Source organism: Trichoplusia ni, chromosome 6 (genome assembly GCF_003590095.1).
Source record: "Trichoplusia ni isolate ovarian cell line Hi5 chromosome 6, tn1, whole genome shotgun sequence".
In the NCBI taxonomy this organism is placed as follows: Eukaryota; Metazoa; Arthropoda; class Insecta; order Lepidoptera; family Noctuidae; genus Trichoplusia; species Trichoplusia ni.
In genome coordinates this window covers 57846-85717 of record NC_039483.1, presented here as the reverse complement: position 1 = coordinate 85717, position 27872 = coordinate 57846, and the positions used below count along the sequence as shown (strand labels likewise).

General features: G+C 33.8%; 1 protein-coding gene across 1 annotated transcript in view; it reads left to right on the top strand.

Moving 5' to 3' along the window:
- The window catches only part of LOC113495080, a 49849-nt gene that overhangs the window by 18888 nt on the left and 3089 nt on the right, over window positions 1–27872 (top strand). The window lies entirely within an intron of this gene.

The window sequence follows — 27872 nt, the reverse complement described above, 5'->3', positions numbered from 1 at the left end:
ACATAATTTGATTAATGGCGGTTTATAATTACATAGAATTTATAACAAAGTGTTTCTATGTTTTATACCACTTTATATCGTGGTTTACTATATTTTTTCTACTTGGTTATTGCCACTGATTCATTGCCTAGGGTTGTATCTGGCTGGCTAAATACATCCAAGTGTAGATATGCATTAAGTAGAACTTGGTCCGTAATTGTAATCCCTATCTTTATTTTAGTATTTGTTGTTTTGGCATAGACAGAAATATATCATCTGTGCAAATTTCAACGTACAAGCTTATTTGGTTCCTGGGTCTAGATTGTTGACAGACGGATAGACTGTAGTGCATCAATATACATCAATGTATATATCTTTTCGTTCACATGTTTAGAAGATAGAGACAGTTTCATGGCTTAAAAATGTACTAGGAACTTATCGCATTAGTATTTCCTATGTGCCCGCAGACATAGATTCAAAATAAACAAACATAGACATCGATCTATGTGCGGTGCATAAAAACAGAAGAACGTGCAGCGTCGCCGGCGCATACCAAGTCACTGACGTTGGGTTCTTTTCATGCAACACTTAGATTGGATTAAAACCTTTTTAAGCAAACTTGCGAACACTTGAACAGTTCTTCGATACGAGCGGTTTAGTTAAGTTAGATGATCTGTGGGCCACAAGTCTTTAAGTAGAATTTTTGTTGTTGTGGAAAAGAGACGCCCTCTACTCTTTGTAGAGCGTTGTCACGCTTCCTCAACTGTTATAATTATTTAAGATGTGGAAAGCCCTCGGGTGGCGTATTTTATGCTTAAAACACTTTTGTCGACAGAACTTCAGTGTAGACTAAAATTCAAATTTGAAGTTACATCAGAAATCTTCGAGATAGCACTTCACCAATAACTCACACAGTTGTAAATTAACGCCATTATAATTATAGGAAAATCGATTAGACCGAGAAATGGTACATTCGAAAATTAAATTTGGATTCATTTCCATTCATGCCCATAGTCGAAGACAGGTTGACGAAGATAATGTGAACTTAATCAAAATGAATATAGTCGTCTACTTACTTACTTAATATAGCTTATGAATCTGACCAATAACTTGACTTTCTGTTGGTAAAAACATTGTCATAATTCATATTTCAAAACGTACACAAACATTAATTAAAATACAACATGAGCTAGTACCCAAAATCCTCAGCCATCATCTTCCGTGTGCATCGTACATCGAATTTATTTTTTACAGGTATCTTGTAATAATGACGGTTATAATTATAATAGAGCCGCGTTAGATAGACAATGTGTTTCCTATTCTCATTACATAAATACTATTCATTAGCCGACGCTACACGCTAGGGTTGTCAAGCTTGCTAGCTATTAAATTGTTAGAGCTTGGGGCTGGGAGAATAGTTGTTAATTGGGTTTTCTCGATGTTAAAATGTGGACTGTCAAAGGTTGCTCTTAATTTTTGGTAGTTGACGTTATTTTTAGGGTGGTGTAGGAAGATTTGATAACGTGACAGTTTATTAATTGCTGCAATTTTGTAAGAATAACAATTTAAAGAGATGAAGGCAATTTTATGTATATTTGAAATCATTTTTTTATCAGTTCAAGACAAAAGACAGATCAGCTCAAATTTATATATTTTTTTGTTATGCTACACATTTCGCCAAAATAATGAAGAAAAGCAGAACGTAAAAAGGATAGAATCCTAAATCGTATTTTTTTATTAAAATAAAACTATACTTATGAAGATTGAAAATGTGTAATATTTAATTTGTGTGTGCCAACCCTAATCTCACCGTCGGATGGCAGTGATTCAGTGATGTGTTCCCTGTGTTTTTGCAGCGCCCGGATTGTTACAGCCATGTGGTTCCCGGCCACTGAACCCACTATGGTCACCACTCACCATAATTTACCATTATAGACCATGCAAAATAACCAACAACGTTACAAAGTTTCTCCAAATGTTTTTGGCGTTGTTGATTGTTTTTGACAGCCCTAGTGTTGTGGTAGTGTCAGGCATTGATTCAGTGTGGTGTTTTTGCGAGTGGTCGGGGTGTTGCCACCACGTGGTACGGGGCGTCGAACCCGGTACATACATCTCCTAAAGGAATACTTTGCGCTTGCACGCTTGGGGGAAATTGTGGGAATGAAGTGGTTCTATTATTTTTGGGTTATATGTGCAGAAATTATTTGGGGAAATTGTATCCCCAAATGAATTTCCCATTTAATGGTAGTTTTTCAAGTTATATTTCTACAGCTACTAGCGGTAATACAAAATTCTTACATGTAAAATCGACGTTTTATTACTTTAAGTCACTTTTTCCATATTCGAGCGTTTTCTATGAACAAGTACAATCGTAGAATGTCAATATTAAAAAAAAAACATCGCATATAAAAATAACAAAGTGCCTGTTTAAACTTATCCAGTCAGTAAAAATCTCTACAAAATGTACACAGAGACTCTACAATTCACATCACTGATTAAAATAATCCACTACCGAATACCTTTAAGACATTAATTCGTACTTTCCTACAAATGTAGGAAGAGCACATTCCATTGCTGTTTTATACGAAAACCATCCAATAAGGATCAAGACACGTCAGCTTTGTATTAAGAGTCATTTGACGGGCAATGGAACGAAAGAAATGCGGTTTTTCCGTCACTTGATGAACATTCTATCTGGTTGAGATATTTACATTGGAATATATTGTGTTATATTGGTACGGAGAAGAGTTGGGGTGACCGACATAGCTTGTAGAGACAGCTGAAGGAAATCGTCTGAGCTACGTCATTTCATGGCCGTGAAATTTTGGTCGTAGGATCATGCAAGGAGATTGACTGCACGGATAGCCGCTTGAGGTCACCACACCAAGCCCAACGTACGTGACGTGTCGCAGGTTCGATCCCCGCGTAGGACAAATACTTGTGTGATCCACGAATGCTTGTCCTAACTTGAATGTTTGAAAAACCCTCCGCGTTGGGACTTAATTAATTACTGAGGGAGTAGTTACTTAAAAAAAAATGTCTTCGATTCGGTAACTCAAATCGAAGGAAAAAGGAATATAAGTGTAGGCCTAGTTTACCTAGTCCAGTAAACTAGTAAACTAGATGGAGAGCAATCCAAGGCCAGAGTGTAGTCGCCCACTTTGGGAGAGGCCTTTGTCCAACTGTGGGCTGTAAAAGGCTGAATTAGTTGAGGTTGCTTACAAAAATAGGCACATTGAAAAGGTTATACTAAAATCTTTATACTTTATATTCTATTGCGATAAGAAATAACAACACTTATGGTTTACTAAAGAATTTAAAGGCCTATGTTACGTAACTTTATTTGCCAAGTCAACTAGTACACTCAAATTCTAAATGGGTTTTTTATTCAGATGAGGCTTATTTCAAGTTATTTTTAAGTCAACTTAATTTGAGGGAGCGCTACGAGTTCATTGACCTTGAACCCGCGAAAATACAAAAGATACATTAATTTTCCATTGAATTAAATTATGTAGAGTTTATCAATTGATTTGTATTTGTTTTTATTTCGAGACAACTTAAACAAGTTTTCCACAGAAATACTAACTTCTTGCAATAAAAATTAAACCCAACCTAGAAAACTTTCACAAAATCTATGTAAGTGAAATCATGATAGACAGACAGACTGACAATACAAATGTTACTTGAATACATATATCTAACTTAGCCAAGTTTGAATACAAAATATTGTTGATCACAAGCGCTACATTTTCCCGCGTTCGTAAATAAACAAACGATTGTGGCCACGTGGTCTGCCGCGCACTTTTTCCGTGGAGGTCGTTCACCTAAGTAATTGAGACGGTGGCATAGAGTAAGTGCCTCACAGAGGCTACGCTTCACACGACTAGGCAACTGCTCGTAATATTACACTTTTTGGTAGGTACAAATTGCAGATAATAATGAGGTTGCCTGTTCGTTCGTCTGTGTGTCTTTTTAACAACCAGGCTGTACCTCTGGAAATATCACATTTCCTACAGAGTTGAATTTTGAAGAATTTGGAATTGAATTTTCGCAGATGATAGTGACAGATGACAGAGAGTGATGACAGATGATGAAAAAAAAATTGATGACTTAATTTACTCTACTAGTCAAGAAAATATGAAGATACAGGTTTAACGAGATTTCGTCATTATGGTACATGGTACTATGACGAACACGTTCGTCTCTGAGGTACTTACTCTATGACGATATCGCAGCAAGATTCTGATACCAATCGTTTGTATGCGTAATCAATCGTGTGAATTCGTACAGTCGACCTTAAAATTGATATTAACGCCTTTATCATGTCGTATTAAAGTTCAATTTTGCAAGTTATTGCAGAGAGCTGTGTGATAGACTCTATCAGTGATGATTGATGAGTATTTGTTAAATGGATATAAAATTGTAACAAGAGGTAGTGTTAGTGTTAACTCTACATACGTAGAAATATTTAGTATTTTGTAGTACCTGTTTGTAAAAATCCAGGCTGAAATGTAGACAAATTGATGTCACGTGATCTAAGCATGCAACACATTAGCGTATATCCGATTGTTAACATAGCCGAGTCGTATTGTCACTACGCCAAAGATCCACGAAATTGTGTAAAATACGAATGTGACTGGAATGTTTGTTAAATCCTCCGCGAAACTCTATAGTGAGGGAGTCATTAAAAAACCAAATCTGGGGCTCTACCATGTTTTTAGAAATCAATATTGTTGCAATTGAAGAAGAGACGCCCTATTGCGTATATTGCACTATCGCTAAGGTCCTCAAGACTCATGTGACTGCATACGATTTCTATTGTTTAGCGTTTTGTGTAAAGTGAGAATATCGAATATCGTAGTTCGTGGATAAGTTTGATTCTAACTTTATTTTTTATGCTATTTCTACGTCATGAACTCTTTTAAAAACATTCTATTAGTCCACAGGTATAGGCCTCACATACAAAGCACCCAGTCTTGCGCCTTCCGAAAATATACTAATATAGATTTGTCTAAAGTACTAAACATTAAAAGAGAAAATTTCAAATCAATTAAAATTTTGTCTGCAGATGGCTTTTTCCCATAAAAGTATAAAGTTAGCTATATTTGGTAATACTAGAAACATTTATATTTGAAATCGAAGTATTTCTCGGCTAGACTGAAGGAGTTCAGTGTCCTAAACATTTAAGTAAATTAGTCTTGGTTAATGAATGAATGATAAACTTAATTATTATAATTTAGAATACCAGTTTTTGAAATCATATGTGTCAGAAATGTTAAGGCTTTAATTTAAAGTTGTAGAACAAATGTTTTAGTAGATTTCTAATTAATATTGAGATATGATTTACTGAGCGTTTTTCATAATATATTAAGATATATCAAAATATAATTACGCGTTGATAAAATACTCAAAACCTTTAAATAAACAAATATTTTAATTAACTAACATGACAGGATTTATTTTAAAACATAATTAGCAGTCATTCCCAATAAATGCGAATATTTATAACCGACACAGTTACTATAGCTTCTTGAAGTGAGTTCGTTACCATTGTGGAAGGGAGACAGCACACTACATCACGTAGAGCGGCATATCGGCATCTCGCTCCCACACATCTCTATTCTAAAACTCACGGTATTCTGCATGACAGGTTAGTGTGCAAAAAAGAACTAAAAACAGATTGATATGTTATCAATACAAAAAAGGTTATATACCAATGATTAATTTGACAGATATTAATTGTCCCCCAGATTAGATTGGTGAAATTAATTTAAAAAAGTTTAAAAGGAGCGATGGAACCCGTTTTAGAGTTTTATGGACGATAATTACTTTTAATGTGGAGTTTTGCTACTCAAGTTGTAAAGAGATCCCGCGTTTTTTTGGCGTGTTAATGAGGTTCTATGATGGGGGATCTGGCTAGATGGGTAGCGTTACTGCTGTGATACGTGAACTTGCTGAGGTCACCAACCTGCTGGCCCAGCGTGGGGACTAGGTGTTAGATCTTGATTTTACGATGTCATGGTTTTAAGAAAAAAAGTGTATAATTAAAATATTTCATATATTTTGGAAATAAAAATGAATTTACTTCAAAAATGCAGGTTTTTAAAACGCTGTGGTGTTCAAAAACGTTTAACATTTAACAATTAAGTATAAAAAGATTAGAATCTATTTATATTTGACTGAACTATATAGACTCGTTAGAAAAAATACGTCAACAAAACATTGTTAGTTTTTTAAGAGAAGAACTTAGAAACTGATTAAAAATTAAAAAGACATTCAGAACTCACTATTATAACATAAAAAAAATACTTTCCGTTCAGTTCTAAAACGACCATTTAAGTGAAGTAAAATTAAAAGCAAAAGCAGGTTTGCCAACGCAACGCATATCACATTGTCGTTCTAAACAAGGCTGAATATAATTAATACATTTGCCACAAGTGACGGAGAAATCGCGGGCCGGGGGAATGAACGATAAATTGGAGCGGCCACGGAACTAAGAAACTAGGAAGAAATGTTCTATCCGATGCCTTCCTGCTTGTAAACACTGATGTGTACGTTTTTTTATTGAATCTGCATCATTTTTATACAAGTTTTTAATACTTTTTGCAATTTATAATAGGATACAGGATGCCAGTTGAAGAGTAATTAAAAATAATTGTTTGCTTTGACATTTAAGAATCATTATTTGAAAATTGAATTTGGAATGTTGCGACTGCTTTTTTTCCCTCATAAGAAGAAAGAAGTTGATTTTCACAACGTTTGAAAATAGAATTGTAATGCGTGCAGTTAATAAAAATCTTTTGATGTTATCATTGCAACAATTACTCCATAATTATAATTTATATTGGTGGCCATTATTACAATCAGATGGCGGGAAAATTTTCAATGTAAATACGTTAATTACGCCTAAATCAATTACAATCGTTTGTTTAACTGCAAATAAAACATATTTTCGTACATTAGTGGTTATTCGTAAATAACTTGTAGGTGGTATTGAACTCTATAAAAGTGGTATAATTAAAAACTAAAGGTAGACCACCTGTTTGATTAGGCACCTACTTAGCGACTAGTACATGTAATACCTAGGTTTATTGACCCGTAATGGCGGCGCTTTAATTGTTTTATTTATTTAATTTTCTTTACTTAACACAGTATTATGTAAAGTCATGATCTATCATGATTTGTATCATGATTGTTCACGTCATCACGTGGTATCAAGGAGGTTACACCACGAGGTGAAATCAGTTTATGATACGTTGAACTCTTTAGTCCAGAGTTGTCTATGGATGTGTAATAAGTAATATTCAAAATATTCCATTCGTTCTGTCAGGATATTTATGAAGTCTACTACCTACTTGCTGCTGATTTGACATAATTAACACTGTTACAAAGTTTTTTGTTTTAAAATCATTTAACAGTGGATACATTTCAATTGAAAATATATGGAAACTACTGTTTTTTTACTCTCATAAGATTCCTGAATGTTATTTTTTGGCCTTACGTAGTAAACTCGTTGTGCAATAATATAGGCCAGAAAAAAAGCACACGTCACGGTTTATTACAAGTTAAACCTTTACGGATAATTCAATGTAACTTATTCTAACAAATACCAGTTTAAATCTTTTTTGTTAGTATTATTCACGACCTAGGTTATTAATCATTGCGAATCGTAAAAGATTTACACCTATTCACCGATTTGAATTAATCACGTTACCTCCAAATATATCCTATTCTCACATGACATCTAGGTTCCGAGAAAACGAACATAAACCGACGGATTTGTTTAAAGTGATTGTCGCTACACACATGTTTTGATTTAATTAATAAATTCAATTGATACATACACTTTATTTCTTTTATTCTTCAATTTATGGTGGATATTGACACTTACAATGGCGTTGAAATATCAGGAACCAATATCATGTATAATTATGAGATAAAATCAGTTTCAAAATAGGGATACTACCGAAGAAGGGCTACTATAAAATATTCAAACCATCTTTTTTTTAAAAGATATTACATTGATATACATAAAAAAAAAACAATAAAATGCATAATATAATGTAGAAAAAGTAATGCAATACAATACAATGCATAAAGTATGTAGTTTTCTTTATTTAATTATTAATTAATTAATTGAATTTTCAATACATTTCGGTTGCAGACAAATAGAAAGCAAACACATTTTCAAAGCTAACATTTTTGCTGAGTTCAAAGAAAGAATATTCATTAAAAATGAATAATTGTGTATCTGTGACAAATTCAAAATGTCTGTGACATTGACAACACACGTTTTTCTCTTAGCAACAATAATTCTGTTAGGATCTACATCTTGACTTTATCTGTCTCTATCAGATGTACATCACGTGAAAATATAATTACAGAGTAATGACCGGGTATTACCATTATAACCTCAAAATCATGGCAGAATATAACCTAACATTATATTAAACATACTGGCAACTTAGGAATTCCTTTTGACAGATTTTTTTAAAACAATTTTCGTCGCCTTGTCCCTTATCACGTAGACCGCTATTATAATTCGTAACACGTCACTCATAGGAACATTTCGTCACATTTCGTCACCAGTGACTCCGTGGTCAGGGTCGCTAGCAACCGCGAGTTCGTTGCCCGGTCAAATATTTTCGGTGACTATAAAAAATCTGCAACTTCTATTATGACGTAAGAAGTTGCTCGACAAGTTTCGCAAGGACTTTTTTGGTCGTAATTAGTTTTTACACGTTCATCAATTTCGTTTGCATGACAATCCGAGAATAGCTAGTTTTGATCATAAAATGTTTCTATTTTTGTTTCTCTTTTAATTAGTGCTACGTTGGGTAATGGAAAATTATTACTTTTTTAACAGGTGCGCCAACCGTAGCAGGTTGGCGTTTAGTTGAACTGTTCAAGTCAATTAAAGACTTATTAATTTTTATAATTAGGTGAATACGAAGGTACAGTAATTATTCTATATTTCAAACATGAATAATTATTTGTTTATTCAATACAAACCGAACCATAACCCAACAAAACATTAAAACAACCAAACAAAACACTCGCGAAATTCGTATACAAGATGGCGTCCGCTTTTTTGTACGAAGCGCGCCAAAATAAACTGGCGGTCGTTCGTTGACCCCTTGGTGTTGACCCGGAGTGACGTCACGTGACGTGGTGGCTGTGACGTCACGAGCTGGCTGGTGGCGGTGCGCGGGCGCAGTGCGCGGTGATTTAATACTATGTTCAAGGTTTCTTTTTTGTACGGATATTGTCCTATATTCAATGACTCGTACGCATTTATCGAATTCTTTTTTTATATTCTTAGTACTTGTTACATAGATCTTAACACGAGTAGTGCGTGGAAGTAAAAATGAATTTGTATTGTGAACTATTCTATCATTATACCACAGTGACGCAATGAGTTATTTGATGTTAGGTATAGTGTTTTTTTGATTATTTTACCTTAAATTTTGAATTTGTGCCTATGTTGTTTTGAAGTACGCCTACCTCACTAAACTTGGTTATGGTTTAGTTCAACAAATGTCTCGGAAACTACAAGTCCGATCAAAATGATCTTTTCTTTATTAAATCGTTTATTTTTGGTTGGCAAAAGTGTTTGTGTGTGTGTGTGTGTGATGGTTTTAGGCTGTATTTCATGAACCTTGAAAGCTAGACGGATGAAATTGCCTTTTTTTCACCTAGCCTATTTTTTTTTAGACTATTTCTACGACACTAGCACTTGACTGATTATGATTATATGAGTGTACATATATTCATTTTGGAGGAAACCGTATTGCATATATAAAAATCTGATGGATATTATAGAAGTCGGTTTAATTTTTTACAATTTATGTTATTATTTATTAAACACTTACTTAAGATTTTCTCCTCCTTATTAGGATCGGTCATTTAATAAATTTAAATAATTAGTGCAAAAGTAATACTAACTAGCATAAATAGAATGTAGCGAGTCTAAAATTACTTGTAAAACTATAGGAAGTCACTTTCTAATGATAAAAGAGACTAGTGAAATTAATGTTAGCAGCTAATCTTTTTTAATAATCGTCCCACATTACGGAATTTAATCGTTGGGTCGCGGGGGGTTTTACGAACATTTAAGTCACATGCACAAAGACACCCTGACTCAGGACTAGCATTCGTGGATCACTGAACTGATCACTCAAAACGGGTCTAGCTATTTCAGTGATTAGCCGGAGCAAATAGACACACATATTAGATTTGTTTTTTTTAAATGTTATTTTCGTGCATATATATGTATGTTTATATGCATGTTGTATTTTTTTTCTATTTCAGCAATAAGAACAGACATTCCAATTTTATAAACATATGTATAAGTATTGATTAGATACCGGATATTATATACCTATACTTACTAAAGTGTTACTCACCTGTTGTGGTACCTCTATAGCTCTACCATGAACCGTGATTCAAGTATCCATAGACAAATTACTACTTCACAAGTGACAGCGCTGAATGTATGGAAATGACATTATTAATTGACTAGGCACGTTTTTAACTTGTCAATTGAATACATTTGAGCCATGCCATCAGATTTAGCAATCGAAGAAATGTAACTTTCTGTTGGCCATAGACTAGATAATCCCATCAAAAACAATACTTGTCAAAAAAAACAAGTCTCGCAACTCAGTTGTTCTGCGGTAAAAAGTTGTGAGATCCATGTAATATCAAGTTAGTTATTAATTTATTCAGTTTCTACTTAAGTGACTTTCTGTCTTAATACGTCCAGTCTCTAAGACCACGATCGTGGTCGATAACAATTGAAAATCAATTTTATTGTGTCTGGAATCTCCGTACTCGAAGCATTAACATGTTATGTAATAATTAACAGCATCTTATAGTGACGTATATCAATATTAAAATTCTTGAATGTTTTATATAAATATATCGAGACTTCGCCATCGCGTTAAAGTTAAAGCTAGTTTTAAAGTAGTACAACTATAATACAGACTATCACAATTGTCTCAAACAAAAAAGCAAAAAAGGTTTTATTCACACAATAATTAAGAATTCTTTATTCCATTCATATTTTCTCTACATGTCAAAAAAAAAACAATAGAAAATTGTACACATCACTATACAGTTAAACTTACCTACATTTTGAACTGAAGTTCAAGGAACTAACAAAGGCTTAACCTACTTCCAAACAGAGTATTTGTATTCTTTCCTAGACTCAAATTCTTTGAAAAGCTACTAAATTGTATTCAAACACTCGAAATGTCGTTTCGTGCGTAAAACTTGACCGACGTCCGTATTCTGAGAGATGTGTTAAAATATCGGTTATTTCTTGGTAATGTAGATATTTTTTTGTTATAAAGTAATTCAAAATAATATTTGAATTTGTGACAGAATTTGGACACGACTGGTTGTATTTTTTTACTTTTCACTGTTTTATTGAAAATGTATATTGATACGCGGTAACTGATATCTAATATACACACTTGAATCGATCAGTCCATGACAGTCATTTCGCTAGACATATGCCTTAAATACTTAAAGATTTGTATTTTACTACCAGAAATCTCTCTGATGACCATGAAAGCCGTTTAAGTATATTCTTATATCGGACACTTTTCAAACATCTTTTTAGGGGTCTACGTGTCCCAATGGCTTTTGTCTCATCTCACCAGTCTGCATCTCATTTAATTTAATCAGATGAATTATTACTGTTGGTACGCTCATAAATGTGATGGATGACCATTTTTATCCTCTGAGTCGTAGCCTTTTTTTCGATATTTACGCAATTCGCAATTTATGACAGAATTTTATAAAGAACAGTATATAAAAATAACAATATTTTATGTCAATAAATGCAATCACGTTTCAATCACATGTACATTATTTAAATTGTACAGGAAAACAGCTAACACCATACGAATATACCAAAGAGGTAAATTATGAATGGGAATTAAATTCATTGACGTTGGCCATATTATTTCTCATTTTATAAATCCCTACGTTTTGCTTACGTTTGCCTGCAATTGATAATTCTTGACGTCATTTGTCTAGGGTTTTTCTGACGTCATTTGTTTTCTATTTGCCAGTATTAGGCATGTCCTTTAGTTATTGGTAAACATGCTGATATGACGTAAGGACCTTCACAAGTACTACCTTAATGCACGCGTAGTTATGATCATAAGTATTATATTATGTATTATTCGGTTTTTGTTAATCTCGATATCTAATATATAAAATTCCCGTGTCACGATGTTAGTTACCGTACTCCTCCGAAACGGCTTAACCGATTTTTACCAAATTTTATATGCGTATAGTAGGGCTGAGAATCGACCAACATCCATTTTTCATACCCGTAAGTGACAGGGTTGCTCACACTAAAAAAAATATTTTATTTTTTGGACGAAATTGTTTGTTTTTTTTTTATAATGTGGCACTAAAAATACATAAAACTAGAAAAAAAAAATCGGCAAACAACGTTTGCTGGGTCAGTTAGTAAATAATAAAAGTAGAGGTAACTGGAGTCACTTTAGTTGCCCAAATGTTTGTTCACTTATTAAATAAATTATAATAATAACACCACCCTGCCACCTAACCACCTCCCTGTAGGTATCCCATTGTTGGGCAACGAGTCTTCCAATATGAAGTAAGCTTCATTAGTCATCATTCTCATCCATTGACCCACTTCCATTCTTTGCTGGTTACAGATCTCCTTCAAGAAGAATAAGAAAAAAGAACAATATGACTTCAGTAATTTAACACCAACGTTAAAACCTTTTTGGTTTAAGCATTCAGCATGTCCGTGTCCCAAGATAAGCATCATTTCTTATTTTATAGCTAGCTAATAAATATGCGATGATCAGGCATTACGTAACCATGCATGATCGATTTTTCAAAGGAAACGTTAATAGTAAATAGTTTCAGAGAAATTGTGGAAGCTATCCAAGAACATATGAAGACTCTGTTAAATTAATGGAGATAGAGATTTGTTAGATTAAAAAAATGTATTTAACTTGAGTTATTTTTCTTTTTTTTATAACCTTACTGAGAAATATTTTTTCTAAAATGCCAGTTAATTTTATGTACTGGAAATTAACTCCATTGCCTTGGGTTGAGCAGAAGAGAGAGTTAGACTTTGGCTGAATTAAATTCAGCCATGTTCCATATTTTCCTAATGGCGTACTGGAGTTGCGGTAACCCTTTCAAAATGTTCCTTAGGTAAAATGGCCTACCAACTAAGCTTGTTGAAAAAGATTCAAACATATATTTGAATTTTACCTTCTTAAAGTATGATGAGATGGCCTTGTCGGCTAAGTATATCAGACCAGGGAGCGTGACAAATTTTAACACAGCCTTGAAAATGTTAATTACTTTAAATATTACCGAAACGAAATGACTATCTAAATATTTTGACCCGTTATATACAGAAAGAATTGAAATAAATGAACAAGGACTTATGTGATCTCAACTATACTCCTTTTTTATTACGTAAAAAGATGCTGAAGCTAGCAAAAAATAATTGATCAGGAAATAATAATTAAAATGTATTAAACCTTATCCTATTGTCTGGATATCCTTTGACTTCTACTATCTATAATTAGAGGTAAGAAAAAAATAAAAATACAATCTAAAACAAAACAAACAAATGCGACATCCGCATCAGAATAGGCGCCCTGCGCCCGCGCAGCGATGAGCGTCGCTCGCACCAACGGTCGGCCTACATACCGGCCGGTTCGACCTCTCAAGTTTATTGCCAATCTTACACCATATACTTAACGTAACTGCAACTAAACATATTCTTAACTATTCAGGTATTGATACTCGATTTAGATGTTGCTTTTTAATTGTAGCTTGCAGTTGAGTAGTCTTCGGGTTTTATAATGAAGATGTTGTAATATTTGTTTACTTCGAATTTTATGTTACATACTTGACGTGACCCAACCAATATATTGAAAAGTGATTAAGAAAACACACCGCTGTTTAATTAAATTTCATAAAAGAATCAGAACATAGAATTGTGGCTTGTTAACATAAATATTTAATTTATAAATGACACAAAATATTGTTTATTAGAAATTAAAAAATTGACAAAGTTAGATTATACTTTTTCTATTGGTTTGGTTGATTGGTTATTATGGAACTTGAAAATTAAAGACTACTATGCCTGCAATAACCTCCCAAAAGAAATTGCTTTTAAAACATTTACCAATTTATGTTATCGCAGCTGGTATACCAACCCATATGCAAAACCCTGCAAAAGTAATTCCATTTTAAAATGTTTACCAATCTATTTTACCTCAGCAGTACCTTACACAACCTCTAAGCAAGTTGTTACCGTCATTAGATCCGCAGTACTGAATACAGCTGAGTCACCAAGTCCGTGTGTATCAATGAGTGACAAAATGTCTGCAAAAACTAGTCCAAGGATGTCTTAAGGAAGTAGTATTCGTGACGTATGTACTTGTGGATAATTTGATCTTACTGTTACGTCATAGAAACAATTGCATGGTGAATTGAATAGTATATATATTATTAAAATAAATGAATCAAACACAAAAAAGTATCTTGACACTTTGTTCTGATTATAAAAAAAAAATGAAGGATATTAAGGTTATGATAATACCCATTTGATCCCATTCTCTTACAAGCTACTATTTAGGGTTAAGTAACTTATTTTTATCGCTATCTTTAACTTAATCTGTTACATTCAAACTCGCGGACAGACAAACTGTTTCCACCCAAACAACGTATGTTACAAACCTTTGGTTTTGTTTGACGTGTTCTTATTATTTAAATCTTCATATAAAATGAAGAGATAAGAGTGCTGCTTTATTTATCAATTTATAAAAAAAACATCGTAAACCAAGATACTATAATGAAATGCATACGTTGTACGTAAGACATATATCTTCAAATTAAAATCTATCTAGAGTTTACCTCTTTTCAATATCCACGCAACCCGGAATAAGATGTCTCTAACTCTACATTCCTTTACCTAAAAACCTCGCTCTTTACCGAAGCCTCCGTTTGCAAACAAAACACGGCACTATAAGTACCTCCCACGGAACATAACGCCATAACAGACATCGGTAACGGTTGACCCACATGCGGCCTTTGATCCTCAACTATACGTAACTGTCTATCAGGTATCGAGATACGAGGTCTGTCTGCCGGTGACTTGTATTTAGTTCAAAGTATAGTATGAAGGCTTTGTCGTGAAGTGGTGAAAATGAGACGGAAGTTGTCGGTCCTGGGATATGTTATTTAAAATTGGTGATTTGAATAGGTTACATTGATAAAAAGTTGATGGAAATAAAATTAAAACCTTTCTCAGGTGGTCAGACGAAAGAGGACTATATTACAACCTAATTGAACTTGTGATCTTTTTTTCTACCGGCCGGATTGGTGAATCCAGTGTGGTCCAGCCGTTTAGCAGAAGTTTTGTGACATACACAAGTGCATTAAAAATTTAAAATAAAGATTGATAATAGTATATTAAAAAAGGGATTTTTTGCTCCATTTGGTTATGAAATGTCAGTAGTTGAGCTGACGCAAAACAAACTATAATTATCAACTAATTTAAACATCATAAATATCACAAAGCCCACCAAAAATCACAAACAAAGTAAACTTAACCAGGCACAACAAAATAAGATTACAAATAACTTGGCCGCTACAACGCGATCATTTTATCAGCTGCAATTAATTCGAGCTTACATTACCCGGCCCGCCCTAACCGCAGTGCCATAACTTCTGTAACGGTTGACCCAGTTAGCCGGTTAACGAGAGAACTAACAGTTACATCCTGATATGGAGGCACTTAGAAATGGGATGCTGGTGTAACTGCGAGGCTTATTATGTAGATCCTGGTGCGCTAGATGCGGCATCGATCGGTGACGAATAACTGCTCTTTTGTAGAGTCCAAGAGATTAATGGACTAGAAGAGACTATGTACTACGAGTATTGTACTACCATTCGAGTTTATAAAAGGCTAGTAATAAGATGGTTTAAAACAATGACTGCGTGCAATTCGTGTATAAAAAAATACGAGTTGCTGCTTAAATTCCAATGTTTGTGTGATTCACATATCTTTGTTCCAAATCTCGGTTATATTTGTGTCACATACCAAGAACACCCATTTTGAAATAAAAAATAATTGTTATGTTCTTGAAAAACCTACATTACAGTGACTCAATCCATTAGTTCCGTTCACAACAAAACAAAAAAAAATGCAACTATTTTGTTACTTCACCTTACTTGCCACATCCAGCAACTCTACAAAAGCGGAACCCAACATTATCGGTTTACTAGAAGTGTTTGCGGATCTTACACTAACATGGCGATATATTTTCTTTATTTGTAAGCTAATTACGGACTCTCGTCCTGAGGACTCTATATAGCCGGCCATTACGTAGCGATTGTGAAGGCGCCTAATACGTCACAACTATATGAGGCCTCAAACAGAGCTTGCGCGAAGAATGCACGAGGAACTAAGGACTACCTCTTAAAGGGATATTATTGCAATCGTGGAAACGTGACAGCGCACTATACTTTGTAGAGCGCCATCTCTCTCCCACACTCGCCATAATATTACTTGAAGACATGCGGTAGACCGTCAGTTTTATCTGTAATTATTGAAACTATAACTCCCTGAGAGTATTTTTATTATGGTCATGTATGGGGAGTTTCAATAAAACTGCATTAGTCTGATTTTCTTGATTGCAGCGTGAGAGACTAAAGTTTAACTTATGTAAGTCTTGTTTAAGTAAAATAGTATTTTAAAAAATTTAATACTATTTTTACTTCTCTGGACAATTAAGCGAGAAGCGAATCAAAGATGGCGCTGTATCCTTGTGTTTACTTCACGTACACTCTACATTTGAATTTCCGCACATTTTCTATACAGAATCCAAAAGTCTGGTCTGTCTACAGATTATATTTAATTGGTTTAGGTAAAAAAGGTAAACAATCTCGGTGTTTCCTCTCGTACAGTACATATTAAATAAATAAGTGACAGATGCATTTTAGTGGTATATTTTATTGGGTAATCTTTATTGTTACATTGTTTTTAATCGCTATTTAATTTTACATAGATTGTTTACCTTGTTTCACGACCTAAACGAATCTAATATGATGCATGATTCATGCATGACTTCTTATTTGTGCCGACTGTTGGTTAGATGTGTCCATTCCAAAGGCTAGACTTGAAAGAACATTAGACACGAAAACAGAAAAACAAAAGGCGGGCATTCAACTCAAAACTGACCTAAATCATACGGATCAATAAGACATTTGTTAAGTACACACACACAGACACACATCAAATAATTTATTACACAATAAAAACGCAGCGAGAATACATTTGAATACCTTTTTATTTCCTGTTGGCTTAGTGCGAAATAATATAATTTATTACAAACGAACGAACAGTTATATCATTAAGACAGTGTGTCAATCGTTTAACGGGACAACAATTTAAAGCATCCCGTTTCGCTGACCCGAATTTGATAAAACTTAAAATTGCATAAAGCCTTTTTTTGTTTTGGCAGTTAATAATGTTGATTTCGGGTCGAATAACGGCTAAGGATGTTTGGTATTTCCTTTATGATTCAGATTTTGGTGGTTTACAAATTAGTTTTGAATTGAATATTCCAATGTTTTCGTGTATTACATATTATGAGATATGTAATGCTATATAGGGTTATTGAAATCTTTTTGTGCTAATTACATTGTGATAATGAAAGTTGCGGCTACAATGTAAAAAACACATCATGCGAAGATTGATTTTAAGACAAAAATATTATCTAAGCACACCTGTACCACCACTATATTTCATTAAAAATCTTTGTCTTAAATCTGTGTATTTCCAGAGAGGAGGATTATTTTCCAACTATACCAGGTTACCGACGGCTGTTATTATGTCAAACTGAATTGTCAGCCGATTCAGAATATGATCATGTTGCATCATTTTGGTTATGGCATCCCGTCCATCCGGTAGGTCAGCTCGAATGAGGAGACCCTTTCATGAGATACCCTTTCAAATTTTGTTCCTTTTTCATTGATTTCAGACATCTGATTCTGTGTTCAAAATCTGAGGGACTTCTTGTTAAGTTTTGATCATGAAGAAGAATACTGTAGGATGTACAAGCAACATGAATGTTGACCCACTTTTGAAAATGACTTCAATAGCCTTTATTTAGTCACCAAGGAAAAAAATACTCAATTCAAACAAAAACGCATCATAACAAACGAACATGTCTGTTACGTAGGTAACGGTTTCCACTAGTTTTTGCTGAACACCGACCTGCCTTAATTCCTACGGTATGTGTGACACGGGGTGCAGGTTCGATGGCCACTAACGGTACACATTTATCTGGGTCACAAGGCTTTGCTAATATCATCGCAACGGTGTACCGTTACTACCAAGATCATACTACATTAGTATAGCGCCCATTTTAAATTGACCCCTTGGTACTAAGTCGCGTTGGGAGTGCTGTATGCAATGCTAAGGTCAAGGTGGCTGGTATGTTACTTAAGAAGGTTGTTCGAATGAGGTTATATAACTGTGAGAGACACGTGTTTCGTGGTTCGTGGGACTATATAATATTATACCAAGAAAGTGCATTACGGAGGAGTTTTAATATTAAAGTAATGGGGGACATGGGTTGTGCTTGCCGGTTAAATAATGGGCTACGTTGAAGGCGGTACCAAGCCTAGCTACTTGGACACTCAGTCCACTTTGTTTATTAAAAGGTTACATAAAATGTTTAACTAAATATATCAACACACTACTCTGTCACATTGTACCGTAAATTTTGAGACATAATTAATGAAAATATTCAATTTCATTGAACAAAAATTAACCTAAGGAGCATTCCCTTCATTTAAAACATAATAGGCATTTGTTTACGAATAATTATAGAGTATCTAACTTGTTCAATCAGCAGGTCATTAATGAGTCATGTCATTACAGAGATCAATTCAAAATCTTTGGAAAAGTATTCGGCTATCTACTAAACTTTCTTCAATTCAAATCACAACCATTTTATAGAACTACAAAATGTAAGTACGTATTGCGTTCTTGATCTTGATAATATCAAGCACTTAAAATTATCAAAATCAATACGTCAGCTAATTAATTACCGTGATTAATATATAATTAATAAATTACTAGAGGAACATAAACGATCTAATGCTGTTGTTTTCTTATCAATTTGATAATTGTTTTAAGTATGTTTATCGTAAATATTGAGCAGTTTAGGCTGAAATGTTAAATATTAATTGTTCACAGTGCATTTTTAGAATGGGATAGGTATAGTTGTTTGCATAGCTCCATCCTTGTCAAACAGACTTGTAGTCTTAATATAATTTTTAATTGACCAATATTAACAATAAAAATTTAAATTATGATTCCCTCGCCTTGATTGATGCATAGATACAAATAATTAACAACAAATATTAATTAAACAATTAATTACATTTACATAATTTATTTATTGTACCAGGAGCGCATAAAGTTCAGGAGGTTAACACTATTGGAAGAATGACGTAGATACAAAACATTGTTATCAATTATTGATAACTTTTGAAAGTCGATTAGTTTCGTATCGATAAGATAATGTTTGTTTAGATACTAATTACATTGTGTAGTAACTAAATAGTTATACTAGGATGGTATAAATGTAAGAATGTGTTTGATTGACCTGAAGTATATAGGGGAAAATTATTGGGAAGCGAGTGCCGTCATGCCATGATATTAATTCATTTTCGTAAAATTCATCTACAATATATGTATGTAGGTGTAGACCTAAAAAGAAATCTTAAATGATTTTTCAGTTTTAATAAAATTGGGTAGGTATTTACAACTCAAATATATTTAGTAGTTTCTTAGGTTAACGCGAATGTTAGACACGGCACACGCAAAGGTGTCGAAACGTCGGGAACTAAAATCAAAAATTAAACCGCGATAAAATTCGTAAAAGTAGTTCCATTTCAAATATATTTATTTGATTCTAAAGCTGCAATTCTAAGTATTTTATCGAATAATTGACACACACTTAGTCGCCGTTATTCAATTTAAAGACGACACACGGCCTCTTTTCAAACATTCAATTTGAAAATGTACAAACATTTTCTTTTAGCATACCTACTTTTCATCAAACTGCACAAAAGCCTCATAACACTAATCTATCGTACTATAATCTGAATTTTAAATATGACATTGTAAAAGACACATTCCGTCTTTAACACATATGAAACTTCGCTAGCAAAACTATTTGACACAAATATCATGAAATATTAAAAAATCAAGGTCCGTCTCAACTTATCATACTAAGTCATCTAAACAAGAAAAGGGTACAAAATTTAAATATTCTCCTTCATAACTAGAAAGCAAGTAATTTGTTTAATGACTAGATGGTATTCATTCCGGCTTGTAAGTAGATGGGTCAGTTTTTCCTAGCTGTCATTATCATATGCCGATCGCTATCAGTAAGTAATTGATAAGGCTGGTGAAGTACGGACTGTTTGGAGTAGAACTTGAGTGAACGGAGTGTTAATGATTGTCATTCTATTTTATGAAGGTAGAGTCGAAAATGGCGGTGTGTATTGATTTAATAACTGGGTTTTTCGAACTAAAATTGCAGTTATGAGAATCGATGAACATGCTTTTGTGAAAATCACGTGAATAGCGTTGTCGATGTCATTTTCTTTAATTAAAAAAAGTCTAAATCAATAGCAAGTCAACATTATCAAGTTTTAACATTATTTAATTATTGTTTATCAGACGTCTTTAACTTCCAGAAATTGTACTTTACAAAATACGTGGCAGGAAAATCAATAGTAATTCATCGTGGCTCAAAATCACTACTCAGCACAGCATAGCACATCTTAGCATGGACTGCTTTCCTTACCCAAGTAATGCATGCATCGCGATCGTCCTCAAGCGATGCGCAGCAAGCATCATCTGAATAGCATAGAAAACAAAAGCAAACATAAAAACAGACGAACAGACATACATGCTATTATTATGGGTATTTCACTCAAGAAAACTATGTACGAATGCTTTCCATTCCAGTTGGCGATCTGATGTATGTAAAGTATTTCATGACATCATTTAAATCTAGCTTACTTTTTCCTGGGCAGTATTGTTAGGATACGTTTAGCCAGATATTACTACATCTTTGACAGTCGTTACAGGTAGTCAGAAGGATGAAAATTTTGACAACCAGTCTAACCACGGGGTATCGTGTTGCATAGGTAACTGGGTTGAGGAGGTCAGATAGGCAGTCGGTCCTTGTAAAACACTGGCACTTACCTGAATCTGGTTAGACTGCAAGGCGACCCCAACATAGTTGGGAAAAGGCTAGGCCGACGATGATGAAATCGTGGCTTTCCATTCGTGAAAGAATTTCCAAAATCAGTTCAATAGATCCTGAAATAATTACCAACAATCACAAACTTTTCATTAGTATATAAATAAGCATTATATCTTGTGACGTCAAATTCTTTATTTCTGAATTATAGGTTTACTAGTCATGTCATCAATCTGTAAAAAGAAAAGTTACAAGCAGTCACGTTTTAAGATGTTGTTAAATTAAACTGTTTTGGTGTCTCAGATCAGGTGTGAATCCTGTGAAGGTAACTTTGATATGTACCCTTTTGGGGTTAATAGGGTTTCAGTTTACAAAGTATTTGTTTTTAGCTCGATGCTCGATAAATGTATATTCTCAACCTCCCATCATGTACATTTATCGCCTAATTACTATTTACGGAAGTGATAAAAACTAAAGTGTTCCTGAATTTTATTCATCTAGATAAGTATTATTTCTGTATAAATTTTAATCAGTCCGCCATTGCGGTCCTGAGTGGTCTTAATGATATATTTTTGATAACCTAAAAGAGAAAAAGATAGCAGGTTTTTCCTTTTGAAGTACATACTCAAATTTTGATGTTTAAATTAATAAGTGTCATTTTCTTAATATTTAAATGATAACCTAAAAAAAAAACATATATTTGCATTAAACAGTAAAGCAATACTATCAAAAGTATTGTCAACAGCTTTTTCCACATTATTAGTTCCTACATAGACTACAAAGTAAAAACATCCGCCATCTTGGTTTTCCTAAGCGAGCAAGTTTTTCTCCCACCTGCGCGCATGCGCTCTGGGCCTGCGGTTACTAAGTTATTCCCAAGAGAAATTTACTGCTAATAAACGAAATTAAATCTTCATAAAACTACTTTTATGCGTACTCACGTTAATATAAGATTTTCTCTTTTCCCCATGAATAAATTAAATATGAATTATTTAACAAAAACTTTGAACATTACATGAATGTGACTTGCTTTAGTGTTAGAATGAATTTAAAAAGATTTTATAAAATGGCGCACTTTTTAACTTATTTAAAAAAAAGGTTTAGGTTTTGACTCTATGCCACCTTAACATAAAGTCCTGCAATTTAAGTATGTATAGAATAATAATGTCCGCATTTTCCACGTCAACGGCGGGAACATTACTACATTGATGGATGGCTTGGCACAATGAAAAAGCGTGGCCATCATAAGCCATCACTAGCCATCACTGGCCATTGTGGACACATCAGCGACTTTCATTCTACATACGCAGTATTTGGTACGCATGTGGACGCGTGGTACGCATTCAAATAAAATGCGTGTGTATGTGTGTGTCTATGTGTATATTTCGGTTAACCTCCTCGCGTTTATGCGGACCTAGTACTTCGTTGACGAGTGTTAGTTTTTATGTATTTGAATATTATGTACTGAGCCCAAGCATGGGCTGTTGAAGAAGTATTCGTACCGTACCGTATTACATTGCTAACATTACAAATAACTTCTTGATACTTCTTTCTATTATTCTTACAATATTTTATAACTTCGTAGGTATGTTTGCATGTATCTTGATTTGTGATTAAAAGTACGTCATTCATACTAATTTCGAAATGCAGATATTATAAGTTCCTTATTACGTCAATCTAAGGATTACGCGGTCACTTCCTCACGGATCTAAAATGACGCAAAATACATTTTCCTTAAATTTTCTTAGTGTTGTGAAAGTTGGGTATTTTTCCCCTATACGTTAACTTAAGGTGATGTTTTTAAGTTTATGTGTGTATTCTTAGGCATGCAGTATAGCTTAAAGGGCATACTAGATTCTAAAGTGCGTTAGGGCTTCCTTGTTTGTTTCGTTTAAATGCTCTCCGCACGCGAAAAGCGAAAGATCGAATTTCGTTGTCGAAGAAATATTTTATAAGCAGTTTCTTAACTCACAATATTATAAAACTTATACAAATAATGTATTAAACGACTAAATTATTGCCACCAACTAAATACAAATCACCAACGTATTTAACCTGTCAAAAGGTTCTTCTAAGAACGGCAAACTATACGCAAATGATAAACTGACGTAATTATTCAGCGACCTTTACGATTTTGGTTTTCAGGATTTTTTCAATAACTTTCCAGCTTTAACTTTATTATATCCAATGGATCTAAAGCTAAATTTTATGATGTTTTAATGCATTGGTATATTTTGAACGTTTGACGTAGTCTGCATGTGTGGCATTTCGCTTAAAAAATATTTAAGTATTTAATAACGTTACCCACGCGTATTTATCTAGATCTAATATCCCGACTCATTTCGGACCTGATTAAGGACTCCTGTTGGGTCTGAAACAAGTCGGGCTATCCTAATAAATACGCGTGAGTAAAATGTCATACGAATATTATAAACGCGAAAGTTTGTATGCATGGATGTTTGTTCCTCTTTCACTCAAACACCACTGAATGGATTTAGGCGAAACTAGGTACTCAGACAGTTTATAACCAGGTTTATCCTGAATTTTTGTTTTCTTGGGATTATTTTCAATTTGTAGTGGGTTAGACCATGGGCTACAGTTCACGATAGTTATTATAATAATATTATTTTTATTTAATATAATATACCAAGTACCTATGTAATGGCAATAGGACTCGTATAAAATTTTACTAACAGGATAAATTAAACACCTATATATGATTTTACTAAATAAAGTATGATATGATATGAATTGTATGACACATATGGTTTTAATTATCTATTTAATATGAAACAATTTAGTTACCGTTGTAAATTTTCATTCATTGAGTTAATTTGGATTTTAAAAATTAAATTATTTTGGATTTTTATTTCATTTGTGTAAATAACACCGTATAAGACTTAGAGTTAGGTTGGTTTGAAGGTACATTTTACAAGGATTGACTTATTCTTATGGTCTGAAGTAATTTAAAGCTTAACACATAAATTATACGCAGACTGTGTACATTTAACACATTCTTGGCACTTTTTCAAATCATTGCCATCTTAAGTACCGGTAATATGTTTACTTTTCGTTTTATTCACAGATTCCATTCGTCATAAAACTATGAATGAATCTTTCCACTGGCCCAAATTCAACCAGTAATTAGATAGCTACAGTTTCACTATTTCACTCTTTTTTAAACGAACGTAAACAAACATTCACTGAGCTTTCTACCGGCGCGACTACAATGCCGCACACAGGCGCACCGCCCTGTAGACACACACGCACACAGACAAATAGTCGAAATTCAACCTTTCTCTAGTTCATTTTCCCCTGGTACCGTCACTGGCGGTATTTTTTTTTTCACCACGAGTCCAAATGCCAAATTCGTCGGTCGTTGTCCCAGTTTCAGAGTTCACTGTCGGATACCGTTTTCTGACCTACCTTCACATTTCGCTGGTATTTATTTTGGACAGTTAGGTTTTATGCGGCATTAAAATGCTGTGCAAGATGAGATCGCCGTTACGATAAAGGCGTTTATTGATCGGTGGCGACGTGACGTGGGCTTCGGGCTGTACGATCGCGTGGCGCGCGTCCATTCATACTTCACAAACGTAATATTTCCCAATATGACGAAAACATTGCGGTGACGGCGTAAGGAGATAATGCGCTATGCTTTGGGGTATACCCTCGTTACGGCTCGCGGAAAATGGCACGTCAATCTTCTGTACGTGGCACACGTGGCGTTATAGACGTACTGAGATGACAGTTATTGTTAAAGAAAATAAGATCAGTGACAGCGAAAAAAACAAGTGAGAAAAAAGGATTTTTCTTCGCATTATTTTAGAAAAATATATTCTGAGAAATTTTTGTTATCTTCTTGTTCAATCACAATGGTATATTATTATCCTGATTACCAGAACCCCACTTAAAACTATACATGTCTTCTCACAATAAAATACCCATACAATAATAACGAACCCATTCAACAAAGGTCAGGTCACACCTTTTCAGCGTTTGTTACCATAGACAACACCTCTATGTCACTCTGACACACATAAAGCACAAAAAACTATGGAAAATTTCTTCCTCCGAAAAAAATATAAGTGCTACAACCGATAAGTATGTATCGTACTACAGGTATTACCCGACAAGTTATAATAAACACTTTTGTATATCATATTGGTCGCGATATCGTACCAACATTTCTCGGTCGCATATATTTACGCAAATTGGGTGAAAGGTTAATAAACTTTGGTAGTCATTTCACCGGGCGTTGACTCATCGCCGTGCGATTACAGCGCTATCATTACTGGCCGAATTTGCGCTCGACATTCAAAATTAAACGTTCGAAATGTGGTTCCATTTATAAATATAAAAAATATATGTGTATTAAGGCTTTGGAAGAAAGTATGAATAGCCCAAAAGTAAAATTGATTAACATTGATTATTTATAAAAAATATATTTTTATATTTCTTTACGGTAAGAGAACTTAGTAACTTTAAAAATAGTAAAGAGTACAGAATAAAAAAAAATGTATTACAAAAGATAAATAAGTGATTTTCTTCTTGATGTTATAGGACCACGTAGTCGCGTCGCCGCCGCAACTCGCAACAGAAGGATAAAATTGTGCAAATAAATAATTCATTTGTTTTCATACCAGTTGTAATAATTTTTGACGTAATATCTAGAATCGTTCATATTACAAAGGTATTCGTGATTCATACCTTGTTACGTTGATAATCGTCATCGATTAAACTTTTTATGCAAGAGTCGGAATTATTTTTTCCTTCCTATTCAATCGGATATATTCTGTTAACTATAAACATTGAATTTATCTAAAAAATGGTAAAATTATACAGAGCTAAAGAGCGAAAAACTTGATTTTATACACTAGCAGAAAAGTGTGTCAATACTAAACAAGTGAAATCTAAAAAAGGTAGGCCTAAAACATCAACTTTCGAAAAACGAAAAACATTCTAAATACAAACGATAAATAAAAACTGCCAGCATCAGGTAACCTTATTTCGCGCCAACACCAAAAGGTCGGAAAACTGAAATAAGAACAACATTTCAAACTTGGAATCGTTACTTTTTCCGCGATGGCCAGTAATGGCGGACAAGTGTGAGACTACTTTCATCGAAACTTCGGAACTCGTAGAAAGTTAGGGAATCGACTATTTGACGCGGCGAAAGCTTGTCTTCGTGATGATGTACAAATTATGTGCTAATTCACTCCATAATATGTATGTACTTCATAATTACACAGAGTATTTGATGTACACCGACGTTGGTACATAGATTTAGCGTCCATTTTCGTCTGGTTAAATGGCCGCCTAACATTTTACTTTTACCTAGCTTGTGAAGTTAAGTGATTTTTCAGGGTTTTCTTATAACATTTCTATTTCACAGAAGGAAGTAGTCAAGCTAACAAGTTCACACATGCATAAAACTTTCTTATACACAGCAGAAAAGGCAACAGCTAAATAATTTGTGTCGTCAACATACCGAGTGTATTGATCTTTGACATCATTTTAAATGCTTGTATGTATGTGTAGTAGAAACTGCTACATATTCGCATTCAAATGATCTGAAAATATGGCAAAACATCTGAAAGAACACTTTTAAAGTAATATATTTGTCTATGGTCTGTTTTTTGGTTTGGATTTTAGAGCATAGCTCTGGCATATTAAGATAGCTCTGGCTTATTAAGTCCATAAACAAAATTCATTGTCTCGCTACGTAGAAAGATTCGAAATTCAAACTGTGTTCAAATCTGGGTCATATGACTGGTCAACGACCAGATTGGCGATGGCGGGCTGGTTCTGCCATGGAAACTTCTCGAAGGTTTTTAAATTAAGCTTAAGCACTTGTAGGTCTTGGCTGTATAAATGCCGTTGAGTCAAAGATTCAAAATGTACGCGAATTTTGATAATGTATGCACTTATGCGGACTCTTTATTGAGATATACAATTTGACCTAATATCTGTTGCATTTGCAAGCAAATTTTATTTTCTTCTTAAAGATTAAATTTATAATAACAATGTAACATCGCCCGGCTTAAACATAGCATGCCCAAAAAAACTTGATAACTTTTTTCAACCGTGCTATTTTGTTTTTTTCCTTTGAACGTTTTTTTATGCTATGCACTGTGAGGTCATTTGTAGTTCTGTGAATGTGGTGTTATCTAGGACTTATAATGTACTAATAAATGACTTATCATTCTCTAGCTGTGGAAATAGCGCATTTGGACGTAGACCGACCGATGCTTAGTTCAAAAGTGCAATTATGTTACTTTTAGAAGTAGTGGTAGGTCCACTAGCACCCAGTATCGTTTAAAGCAATAGATTTATCATAATTCTATGAAATTGTAGAATAATTTAACTCCAATTTATATTTATGTCCTCATTTCATAACCTATTTGCTATTGTGTTTTAAATTATAAGGAAAATAGGTTATTGTGGTGTCGGTCACACACGTCACAGCAAATAAAAACACCTATTATACTTTTTCACGTAATTTCTGAAACGTAACAGGTGACGTAGTGACCACAAACAATGTTTATTTAATTGAAGTTCTTTAATTATTATTTATTTCCTTTTGCA